Consider the following 13,346-nt stretch of genomic DNA (forward strand, 5'->3'; position numbering starts at 1 on the left):
GAGAGAACAAGCCCCTTCCCACCCAGCAACCCTTTCTTATTAAAGCCCACCTCCACTAATTGAAGCTCATTTTGTTTAAAATAAAATGGAAAAAAAATCTTTGTTTTCTTTCAAATTGAGCAATCCACACTTCCACCATGCACGCACACAGCCCTCTCTCTAGGAGCATCATTCTTGTCTTCTGAATGTACTAACGCCTTCTAGAAAGAAAGCTGGGGGGAAAGGGCTCTCTCCCGAGAAAAATAGGATCTTTGGCTTAAGAATGTAATGCCAAACCATTACAATGGGTTAACCTTTGAAGACATTCCCTTTGTCTGCTGCATTGCTGATTTGATTTCTCAACTATACTTGTGTTCAAAAAACCACCTGGAAAATATTCTCAGGAGAAGCGTTGATGCCAAAAGAGGACCTGTATAGTAGCCAGAGCTTCTTGAAGTCAATACAAAAAATAAATACCACTGGAAGTGTTTTTGGAAGGAGACACACTTTGTGTGACAACAACTCCATTTCATTTCTAAGTCCCAATTCTCTCACTAGCATTCATCTATGACACTAGATTGATGAGGGGTTTTTTGACAAAAAAAAAAAAAAAAAAAAATCACTGAGTCACTGAGTTGGGCTGTTCCCCATCATTTTGTTCTGCTTGCCCCTTGGGTGTCCGTTATTAATGGAGAAAAAAAGATTGCCCTTTTCTTCTTCAGAATGTACTGGACATGCAGAAGGTTTGTACTTTTGATGCATACCAAATTCAGCAGAACAGGAAAGAATTTGATTTTTGCTTTCAGGCAACTTATGCTATATCAGTATTTTCATTTATTTGTGCAAGTGGCAGCTTTGTCTTCTGTGCTTAGGTTCTGTACTTGCAGTAAAAGCCAGAGAAGAGAGACTGCTTTAAGTGGTTGCACACAAACTTTGTGAAATCAATTAACACATTAATGAATTAAAAAGTGTTACTATTTCACATTTCTTCTCCTTGATAATGCCAAACAGTTGAACTGCAAGGCAAAGATTTTCATGGTTTGTTATTGCTGTGAGCTTTGTAAACTATTTTGCATATGTTGATGTCCCAGAAAATGGCCATCAAGCAGTGGTGAGGAGGGAAAATACAAAGTAGGGCTTATGATTCACCACATGTATGAGACACTTGGCAAAACCCAGGGAAAAGGGGTTCCAGATGGGAACTGATACACCACAGCCCTTCTGGGCCGTGTTACTACCCAAAACACAAGAACAAGGATGCTGCCGAAGAAAGCAGCTGAGAAGCAGGAGGGAAGATAGGAGGATTGACTTGAGGGGAGAGGCAAAATATCTCTCCAGTGTTCACCTAATATTAATGAATTCTAGATTGAGTAAGTCAGAGGTGAAAAGGGAGACAGGAGCTAAGCACAGGGAGGGATAAGGAATGCCAAATCCAAACCCAGATCTTCCACCTACTCTAATGACAAGGCTGCAAAATATCTGGTCGATCGTATTTCCCTTCACTTTCCATTTGACTCTACATCCTCCCTCCACATAATTCACTGCTAGGGGTGAGCGGCAGTGCCATGAAACCAGACTCGAACAGGTTATTGCTTCATGTTTCTTGCAGACATGTGGGTTTGAGGTCTGTAAGGTTTGGGTTGGGGTTTTTTTGTTTTCTCATATTTATAATTTTAATTAAATAAACAAAAACTATTTCAATGCTTAGAAGAGAGTTGTTTCCACCTAGATACCCTGATCAAACCTTTCTAGCAGAACACCTACAAATGTTGTATTTCAGCTGGAAGTAAGATGCAGAGAATCCAGAGGGATTTCACCACATAATATTATTTTCACTTCAGTGGACATATACATCATATCTATCATACAGACAGAAATATCATTCTCTCTATGGCATTGAGTAAGATACTTTCAAGAGTCAACAGCCAAGCAGCTGCAGAGACCTCCAGAATAAGGACATAAACTCTCTGACAACAGTAATGATATCTTTGTCCAACCCAGAGTCAAGGATCAGAGTATACGCAGGCATAAAAGTGTATGAATTCCCTTCTCCATACAGGCATTACTCTTAGGTCCCCATTTTTGCTGAGTGCTGAACCCAGAGGGAGTCAGGAGCTGATAGGGGAGAGGTAGGAGGTGTAGCAGAACAATGTGTGGGTGACTATGAGGAGGGGAAAAGGACAGTGAGAGTGGTGTTCAGTGGTCTTTCATTTCTTCATCTCTCATGAAGAGTCTTCACAGTGCTTTTAAATGGTTTGGAAGCTGGGACGGGGGAGAAGAGACTTCCAATAGCTACTTCCTAAAAGATGATGACTCAGAAGAACTGTCACTGGAGAACTTTGAAAAGTCTGCATGACATAGCATGTGTCACTCTAAACAACAAGAAGAAAAACAAATACCCCTACTTTATTGTAGCAGAGAGGTTAGTGAGCAAGCACACACCTGGTCTAAAAATGCTTCCTAAAGCAAAAGCTCTGCAAATGAGACACACTCGCTACATGACAAGGAAGACAACTGCATTTGCCTTGCAGGTCCCCCAACTCTTACCAACCTTGTACTATTTTATGTTCTTCTTAGGAACTTAGATTGCAAAATGACATTTCAAAGGTTCATATATCAAGATATTAGCAACAAGAACTTCAGGATTTCATGCCAGAAAATACGATTAAAAGGTCACAATTTGCAACATATCCCATTATTTTGTGGTACTAAGCTCAGTGGCCAAAAATAAGCACTTTTTTCCTGTCCATGCTGTAGCTATTCCTACTTGCAGTAGTACAAAAGGCCAGAGCATTGGAAAGAAACTGCTTATGCAGCAAGCACTAGAGGTTAGATGTGGGTGGGAGGGACACATTGCCCTTTGCAGCACAGGAGGAGGACAGAAGCAGCGGAGAGGATATTAGCAAACAACATGTTTGCCTGGTTGGAATATTTAAGGGGTGCAAGCTGTTAATACTGACATGATGCAAAAGACAGAACATAGCTACAAAGATGGTTATCAAAGACAGAACATAGCTACAAAGATGGTTATCAAAGACAGAACATAGCTACAAAGATGGTTATCAGCAGCCAAATATAGCTATAATAAAATAATGATATCATACAGTCAGGTTGCAAAAGATAGGAAGGCTGTCATACAGATGGGAGGAACCTACTGACCACCTGTGGTCACAGCAGGACCACACTGAGTGCTCTGGACTCCTGCACCCAGTGTGCAGCAGCTTTTGAAGCTGCCTGGGTACCTCCAGGTAGCATCTAACATAACATAGCTCACCAATGCTCAGCTCCTTACAACTGCGTGCCCCAGAAGATAATTATCCCCACCGCCAGCACTGTTTGACCTGCTTTGGGAAGCGCCAAGCCCTGTGCGTGGGGGCCGGTTAGCCGGTGCCACATGCGGCTTGGTTTTTTGAGTAACACTTCCCGCAAGGGGAAGGGGGAGGAGAGCTCCCCCCCAGCTATTTTGATCATAGCAGCAGATGGAGGAGACAGGTTGTACTTTCTCAGGAAACACGCTTTGGCAATGAGAGGAAGGGTGTGATCCTGACTTCCAAAGCAAGGAGCTGTTCCTGAACTGCGTAAACAAGGGTAAGGAGCAAGGCAGCATCCTTTATTTTAGCAGAAAAACAAAATTAATCTTTTTTTACCATTGGCCAGATCAACCTTACCAGGTGAGCTAACACCTAACTTTCTCTCTCTCTTGCAGAAGCTTGATATTCAAAGGTTTAGCACAGGTATCCTTTGTTACATGCAACAGAAAATAAAAATAAAACCGTATACAGTATTTTGAAAGGATTGGTGATGAATAGCAGGGACTTAGCATCCCAACAACCAGGGAGCAAGAGTTACACACCAGGGAAGGGATTCCTGGGCTCCCAGAAAGACTGGGTTTGAAGCAGTATGCAAAAAGCTCCAGGTTTTTTTTACAGAAAGAATTGCAACAACCCCCGGAGGATTCCCATATACATATAATGCAATACATGTATATAATATTGGACTGATGGGAAGGGAAAGGAACCTAGACACTCCTTTGGTGGGAAGAACGAATCGCATGTGTGGAGATCTCCTCCTTTCTATTACACTCTTTGAAAACTAGCATAACAGTATGCTCATCTGCTCCACAATTAGCATTTTAGCTTACTGAGGAGACAAGAAGTATAAAAATGTGAGAAATAGTTCATTAAATTTAAATTTAATTCATTAAAAAGGAGCTCTGAAGCAAAATTGTGTCAATTACCCCTAACTTCTTGTAGGCTAAATGCAGAGATAATTGGTGCTACAGCCAGACGGGCACAAGCCGTCGTGGAAATCTGTGATTAAAGGCCAGAAGGAAAACTGGGGTAGGAATGCCTTTGCACACATACAGGCACAGCAGCAGCAGGACAGCAGCAATGCTCACTGCCTCTGCTCTGCAGCAAACACCTCTGGCAGTGTTTGGGGCCCTCCAGCCTTGGCAGCCAGCAGCAAACAAGTGGGAATATTTGCTTTGGCTGAGCAGACTGGCTGCAGCGTGCAGGTGGCCCCATGTTTGCTAAGATACCCCCAAGAAGGAAATCTCATTGTTTGTCTTTAAAATCATTTAATTATTCTTCAAAAGAGCAAATATCCAAGAGAGGAAGGTTCTGCTGGAAAGGGCCATGTATGTGACCACAAAGGGTCTATAGTGCATCACATACAACTAACTGAAGAGGATAAAAAGGTACATGGGACTCTCTGGAAGCAGGTTGCAAGGACAGCTGTGAGCTTTCTTTGTTTCTCTTTTTTTGCCTTACACCCGGTTTATATGCTAGAGGCGCAGAAGTGTCCTGTGTCAGATGTTAGCCTTGTTTCCACACGGATGATAAGGGGACAAGGGCAGATCGCAGGCCTGCTTGTACATACACAAATATTCTTGCTATGCCCATACAAAAGATGGTTTCCAAGAAAATGAAGGATAGGAAAGGCACGATGGCTTTTTTTTTTTCTTTTTCAAAATAAACCCAAAAAGTAACCACCTAGAGAAGAAATTTAAGATCTGCTCCTAAGTCCTCAAAACAAGAGTAAGACTTTGGTCTTGCCTTTGGACAGGTTTAATTTTTCTTTGCGACTCAAGGACTAACACCCCAATTTTGCAGCTCTCTGGGCTTTCACTACAGAGACCTCAAATCTTGCTGATGTGCATCTGGCTTTTTAATGGGTAAAATCTGCCATTAGAGAAGGCTGGACCTGCCTCCACTGTCCAGATTTCACAGGCTCCTTTTCCACAGTTTCCTCCCAGTTGCATGTACAATGCTGCATCTATTGTCAAGGCTCTTATTAATAAAACAGCACTGCTTCAAGGCTGCACAATGGTGCACCCATCTGAGCTTTTGTTATCTTGCAGTACCTTAGGGCTCATTAAGGTCTGAATTAGCTGACTGTCCATGGCCCTAATTAGTACTTCAGCTCTCTGGGAAGCAGCCAGGGCTTTCTTAACCATTGGTCTTCACCCGTGGCATCAGCTCCCTTCTGTGATTTGAAGCGTGCGATCTGCAACAGCTTTGAAACTAACTGAGATAGGCATTTATCCCCTTGCTTGCTCTGCATTGCTTTACATTATTGGTAATTGTAAATGGCTAACCCCGGAAAGTGCCCAGTGAGGGTGCACTGCAGGGCACTATGGAAATACAACTTGGTTTTGGTTTGTGCAGCTGTTCTCCTGAAGAGCAGAGAGAGTTTGTTGGGTACAAACACCTAGTGTGGAGCTTTATGATGGACAGGGTGAAATATGGAAAAGGCGTCACACAAGGGTATAGCCACATGTAGGACTCAGTCCTTCCAAACCTGGAGAAAGAAGTATATAAGCTGTCATTTCCTGGGCTTGGTGGAAAAAGCAAGAGCCTCACCACTCTTGCAACTCCACTGCCATTGCTGCAGCACACACTGGGGTATGGACGCTGAGAGGTTTGGTTGTTTGCTTTGAAGTTGAGGTGAGAAATAGTAATTTCACCCTCACTGCAAAATTTAGAAGAAAAATTAAAAAAAAAAAAAAAAAAAAAGACTTAATCTGGGTCAAATATGGAAAATGTTGAGTCTTCACTACAAGGCAACCACAAGTACGACATCAAATGGATCAAGGTGTGCGTGTGTATGTAAAACAAGTACGTAATTCAGCCTGGGAAACTATTAAAACTATTGACTGGATCTTGTTCTCAGCAATTTTTGTCAGAGGACCTTATCAGAAATACCTCACTGCAGATCTAAGCTTCTCACTGGAAGAGTAAGACCAGGAGCCTCCAATGCTGAGAGCTCTGCCAGGACTTCTAACAAACCACATAACATTTCTGTGCCTGATAGAAAAGTGAGGGCAACTGCCTCAATCATGATGCAGTTTGGGATCACCTGCCCATGCTCAGGGGAGGGAAAACCTGCTCGTTGAAAATTGCCACTATGGCAACAGCAGAAATTCCCCTTGAAATACAAAGTTTGACTTGGGAGCTGAGCTGCAGGATCATCTGCACTAGCACAGAGGCAGACATTGGCCTGAGCAGTGGGTGAGGAATGGGAGCCATAGGGTCAATCAGTGATTCTAACTGTGGGGTCATCTGTTTGGGTAGCTGGCACCATTCACTCTGACGACAGCACGCTGCAGAGGTCTGTAAGCTGCAGACATGGCTGTCAGACTGATGACTGCTTCCTACCAGAGCTGGCAGAAAGACAGCCAAGAACAGGCCCAGGCTATGTTGCATTTATTAATTTGGATACAAAACCTTTCCAGTCTCGCCTACATCACTGCTGCAGGCAGTGACCTCATGGCAGACTTGGCAGCCACCGAACGGCACAGATCAGCTTCGTTTGCAAACTGTCAATCCAAGTGAAACCATGTGCCCAGGCAGTCCAGGATCAGAGCTACACTCTGACCCAAGCTCTTAGCAATCATCAATGAAACAAACAGCTCCTCTACTTAAAAGCTTTCCAAACTTATTCTTAAGAAAAAAATCTCCCCATTCCCCAAGTTCCCTAGAGTGCCATAATCAGAAAGTGATCCAGTTTCATAACTGCAGAGAAAAACAGCTGAGTGCTCATGCCTACCACTGCAATGGAAAAATTGTGCCTCGCTGAGCATTAGGCCTGCACTGCCAGACTGTTAAGAAATCAGAAAAATATTCCATATGCCCTCCATCATTCTGAGAAAAACCCTGCTGCAGATACCATTTCAGGAGGAATAAGGCTGGCCCAAACTTGTATTTTTTTCCTCCTTAGCACTGCTTTCTCACACCAGAAAAATGACAAGCTGAACTTTCAGGAAGCATGGTGCAACTTTGGCACTGCTTACCCATCCAAGATGATACTCGAATCCTGCTGGGTTCACAAAGTTCACAAAGAACTTTATTCAATACCAGAAACAAGTATGAAGAGACCTACATTTGCAGTCCTACTTTCTACCACAGCACTTGAAAAATGTCAGGAAATGATCAGGACCAGAACTTGATTTCTCTTGGCTCTAACACCAGGGCAAAGAAAGCCACACAAAACAGAGATGCAGAATTTCTCCTGTGAATGCTTATACTCCTGTATTTGGGAAAATAGCCTTGGAGTCAAAGCTTTGTATCCTGTGGAGGACACATCTAAGCAGCCCTGGATTCTCTTAGCAGAACACAAGATCCCTTTGCTATGGAACTTACAGTGTCTGTCCCATTTGCAAGGCAACCAGTCTCCTGTTTTTTCACTCATTTGTAGTGGATAGCTGGAGATGGGGGCACTACTCAGTAACACAAATTATTTATGTCTCTCTCTGTTAGCCTCTACCTTTGGTTCACAAACTCGCTGTCTCTTACAGTAACTCACCAAGACAGGAATGGATTTTTAGTGCAGTGCTTGCAGGACTCACGAGGTTGGGCCCCATCTGCAACAGCGGGTGTCACAGCATTAGCAGAGGTCAGAACAGATTTTGGATGCAGCTTGCAGCGTATGCACTCATGGCTCACATTATGCATACAGCTCTGATTATCACAGAAGTCCAGGCCTTCTGCAATTAGGCCAGCTTATAGCTTTAGGCTTCTCACTTGAAATTAAGTTAAAAATAGTTGGCCTTTATTTTACTGAAAGCTTGGGCAGTGGTGACCTTTTACGTCTGTTAAGCATCTCCTGCAACATGCCCCTTAACATTCAGAAGATGCAGCTCTCAACTCCAGCGAGCTGCTCTCACTCTGCTCTCTGTAGGCTCTGATGGTTTTAGCTTGTGCTACTTTCTTTAGGACCAGCCCTGATGTGGAATGCCAAGAAGTTCATACAGACTTTGGTTCGATCAAGCCATGCGGTCAGCAGGGAAACCCTCCTCTGACATTTCCAGCACAAGCAGGTCTGGGCATGGCACCCGTGCTGCCCCTGTGCTACTCTCCCCACCAGAAGCTGAGCTTTACTCCCACAGCTTTCTTCTTAGAGACTTGGCTTTCCCAGTTCCCATTCACCCTTGTAGCTCCATTAGGGATAAGCTGAGGATCACATGACAGTTTCCATGCTTTGTACTCAGTAGAGGTGGGTAGTGTGTGGCTGCACCCAGGACAGGCGCCTAAATAAAGAGCTATAGACACCCCTTCACTCCCTGCTGGAAGGTTCACTCTTGTGCACCCAACACTCATGCCTCAGCAAATAGAAGACCTTCCTCACGAGAATTTTCAGGTCTTTAATCTTCAAGAGGTGAGCTGTCACGCAAAGAATATTCCTGATGTGGGCTGTTAAGATTTAAAGTTTGGACAAACGCTGCTGCTAAACTTTCTGTTAAAGGAGCACATTAAATTTCACTAACAATGTATGTATGCACTTTTGGCGGCAGCACTAAAACCCCACGAGCTATCCCATGAAGGCAGGCAGGAAAAGCTTGTGGTCTCAGACTTGCCAGGGAGCCATCGAGGGAGTCAGGTGGAGAACACAGTATGAACAGGAGGAAGTTGAACCAAAATATAACAAATCTCTGTTTTGATTTGCCACAGTAAATGAAATGCAAAGTACGAAGTCACAGCATAGAAACTGCCGGCTAACACCAGACATGACAGTAGCAGGTGTCTTGATTTTGTTATTTTAAAACATCTGTCCATAAGAAGCGTTTTCCTTAAAGAATCCAAGTCAGAGCACCATTTACGAAAGCAAAAAACGCAACTCAACTTCAACATGTCCACCTCCAATCAAAACTGCCCACCAACTTGCATCTACTCAAAATAGTAGTCAGCAGTGGAGACATGCAGAGGCTTCATGTCCCAGAGCAATCCAATCTATGGCTGAGGCTGGTCCTAATGGTAACACCAAGAACTCTGGAGTGTTGTTTCCAAGCACTTTATCTGCTTATTCCCCTATTTGTGGGAGAGGGTGTCCTAGCCATCAGAGAGAAATGGAAGCACTGCATCATTATCCTTCAGAGATGTTTTACCGAGCATCCCAAGACACGGAAGATGAACAGTAGCCCCACAGCCAGGCTCCTGACAGAGCAGCCGACCAGCCCAGACTGCAGCAGCACCTGCAGTGTCCCCATGCACCAGAGGCAGGTCTCAGCTGTGGGTCTGGGACAGAAATAAAAAAAACTCTGACCTTCAAGAAAGGACCGCCCTGTGCCCTGCAGCAGTGAGCTGGGACGGAGAGTTCTCATCCTGAGCCCGTACAATATTCGCTGCTGCAGTACTTGTGAGTCAAAGTAAATGGGAATGACTGGGAGAAGGATTTAAAGTGGCTGCAAATGAACTAAATTTGCTGAAGACTGTTTAGCTTCCCCAAACCATCTTATTTGTGATCAAATGCACTGCAGAACAGTTCACACAATTTTTTTGGCAGGTTGAATCCAGATCATTCTGTATATTTAAGTTGTTAAAGAAAAAAAAAAAAAAAAAACCACATCCTGTCCTTGAATGTGATCCTGAAAGCAGTGATGGAAATAGATCAACAATTTGAGACACCTTCTTTCAAAGAAATAAGAGTAATTTCAGTTTCTGGAACAAGCACAGAAATAATATTCTGTGGAAGAAAACAGACACCAGTATTTACTGTCATTGGCACTGAAGAATTTCCTCAATTACTCATAGCGCATGTCAGACATAAAACACCAAACAGTGTGGCTCACAGGGGTATTTCTAGCATAACTTTTCTGAAGAAAGATCTTCAATTTTTTCACTATTAAGTACTGAGAAAATACAAAAAATGACAATGTATCTACTAGAGGAAGTAACTGTAACATAACACAAGCAAAAGACACTCAACTGTGAAAACAAAAGATACTAAAATAATTTTGTAATGTAATAGCACTGTTTTCCAAGAATCAGTGACAACTTGTTGTGGTTTAACCCCGGCCGGCAACCCAGCCCCACGCAGCAGCTTGCTCACTGCCCCTCACCAGAGGGATGGGGAGGAGGATCGGAAAGGAATGTAAAACTCAAAGGTTGAGATAAAAACAATTTAATAGGTAAAGCAAAAGCTGCGCACACAAGCAAAGCAAAGCAAGGAATTCATTCCCCACTTCCCACGGGCAGGTGGGTGCTCAGCCATCCCCAAGGCAGCCAGGCTTCATCACGCGTAATGGTTACGTGGGAAGACAAACGCCATCATGCCAAGTGTCCCCCCCTTCCTTCTTCTTCCCCCCATTTATATACTCAGCATGACGCCACACTCTTTGGCTAGCTTGGGTCACCTGTCCTGGCTGTGTCCCCTCCCAGTTCCCTGTGCCACTCCAGCGCTCTGGTTAGCAGAGCCCAAGAAACCAAAAAGTCCTTGATTTAGTATAAATATCACCCAGCAACAACTAAAAACACCGGTGTGCTACCAACACTGTTCTCACACCAAATCTAAAGCACAGCACTGCACCAGCTACTAAGAAGAAAATTAACTCTATCCCAGCTGAAACCAGGACAGTATCCACCCCTCGTTCCATACCATTTACGTTACACCACACTTTCCAATACAACCTCATTAACCACCATCACCCTTCCCCTCCTTTGATATAATACACAGATATCATTCCCCTAGTCTGCGTACCACTCTGCATGGTACCTGGTTGCTGGCTGGGGTTAAACCACGACACAACTAAAGTGATACCAATAATCAGGACAAAGGTTAATGCATTACAAATAATTTACTTACTTTTCTTTCAGCACAGTAAATTACAGATGTGGTTGAAAGAACAACTTCTTCTCTGTGGTCACCACCGCCTCGAACCATGGAAAAGGCAAAGTGTTTTCAGTAAGTGGCTGGTGGTGCACAGCTGAAAGGAATGATGCATTAACTCCATGAGGTCCCTGAGTGTGGAACTGCAAGCACCAGCCAAGCTTCAAATTAAGCTCCTCCAGGGGGACAGGGTTTGCACAGGACATACTCACCAGCAGCTGGTCACCCTTTGGTTTGGGGGAAACTAGATGGCAGGGTCCCACCTGGCTGCTACTTCTGTGCCCTTCTGTGGAAAGAAAAGATACAAGAGGTTTCCCAGACCCCTGAAGACCACCACAGGGGGGGGTGACTATTTGCAGTTGCGGCATCTAATTGCAGTAAGGATGACAGAAGGGGAGAAGGTAGGGAGCTCCAATCCTTCCAAGCTATCAAAAAAAGTTGCTGAACCTTGAAAGAAGAGCTGTGCCATATAGATTACACCAAAATGTAGCACAAGACATGGATTGCAAGAAAAGCCATACACAAAAAAGCAACCCAGAGTGACAGGTTTTTGATCACTTACGCGAGTGCTGAAATGTGCACATGGCAAAGGAGAAAAACTGAACAAGGATTCAATTTGGTGGCGCAGACTGGCTTTCAGCTACCTGATATATAACCCAGATTCAATCACTTCCACAGGGAGGGAAAAGAAAGAAAAAAGAAAAAATTAAGGTGGTGTTCTGACCTCTCCTGAAATGTTGAACCTTGCCTGAAGACTGGCCCTGGACAGTTTCTGAGGAAAGCTGTACTGTACACAAGCTGCCTGAATGGTCACCTAGTAGCTCATAGGATTTATCACAGCAATCTGGATGTGGGGACACCTGAATCTGAGGGCCAAAGCATGAAGAAATGATGCATGAAGTTGTATAAAAAGAGGTGGCAATGCCTGTGAAGGGCAGTCCCTGGTAGGTCCCATACCAGGCAGTACAGTCTGCTTGGGCCCTCGCTGGGCATTACCTGCTGTCTGCAGCAGAGAGCAGTGGCCCCCAAGACAGAGGGGCTGTCCTTTCCTGTCCCTGCAAGGGGCACATATTTGTAGGGAGGTGGATGTAAAGCCAGGTTTTGGTCTCCAGCGCTTCACATGCATTTGAGGCAGACAGCTTCCCTTCGAGCATCAACTACCAAGCACAGAGCCCTTCAGCTCATTGCCCTGTAGTGAAGATATCACTCTATTTTTTTTAAGCCAACATGATTTTTGGAGAGGAGCACGTAGTGAAACAGCTGGTCTTGGAAAGCCTGGGGTGGTCAATACTGCATTAAAAACCAAATGTTGTTAAAAACATCAGCGCCCTGATGGGCACCACCAATCTCTACTCTCTATTAAAACAACAAGCACTATTAATTATTCTTTTTTGTCCTTGGTATGGTTGTACCATAACAGCTAGATTTGAGCAACCTGGTGTAGTGAAAGGTGTCCCTGCCCATGGCAGGGGCGTTGGAACTAGATAATCTTTAAGGTCCCTTCCAACCCAAACCATTGTATGATTGTATGATTCTATGATTCTACAGATCAGTCTTTGAAACAAGGACTCTCCTGTAGCAAACATATATATAGGACTCAAAAGCAGTGGGGGAAAAGATCTCTTTATGCATGTCCTCTGAAAAATGTTAAGCTGGGTTTGCCCTACAGTTCCTTAAGGACATAGCACAAAAGATAAATATTTAATTGTGCTCCTAACAAAATCCCTTCTTTCTACCTAATCCTTTTTGTTTTACCCACATCTATTTGCAGTTACAATGGTTTACCTCTCTTACTGCAATACCCGCCTTTCTATAAGCATATACTGCCTATTGCATTGGGAATTCTCAGACTCTCAGCATACTTTATTTTCCAGAACAGGACATGAGGTTTTTTTCAGACTTACTCACAGACTGGTAAACAGATATTTTTTTTTTCTTTCTTTTATTTCCAGAGGTGACTGATAAACACTTGGTCTGCTGTCTTTTGGCTGAATTTGAAAGAATTTAATTTTGATCCAAAAATTTTAAACCATTGCTGGCTGAAATAAATTCTTCTCAGATTTTTTACTCCTGTTGGTCTTTTTAGATGAATAAAAACTGTGCTCCCTCCTACTCCTGCATGAAAATCAGTGCTGAGCTAACCTTCTGAAAAGCAACCACTAGCAGTTAGTGGGATTGCTTCTGATCTACAGTGTTTTAATTATGAGCAGAAACCAGCTGATTTAAAACAGTAATACTACATTCTTCTAGCAACACCTAAG

At 43.6% G+C, this 13,346-nt stretch overlaps 1 long non-coding RNA gene across 1 annotated transcript in view; it reads right to left on the bottom strand.

The window, feature by feature from the left end:
• Positions 1-11,371, bottom strand: part of LOC119157224 — a 26,945-nt gene extending 15,574 nt beyond the window's left edge. Inside the window, exon 1 of the long non-coding RNA XR_005107461.1 lies at positions 11,298-11,371. This is a non-coding gene — a long non-coding RNA (uncharacterized LOC119157224). The remainder of the gene's footprint in view (positions 1-11,297) is intronic.
• Positions 11,372-13,346: the final 1,975 nt, after the last annotated feature.

The sequence above is a fragment of the Falco rusticolus genome, chromosome 14, assembly GCF_015220075.1.
Source record: "Falco rusticolus isolate bFalRus1 chromosome 14, bFalRus1.pri, whole genome shotgun sequence".
NCBI classification, from domain to species: domain Eukaryota; kingdom Metazoa; phylum Chordata; class Aves; order Falconiformes; family Falconidae; genus Falco; species Falco rusticolus.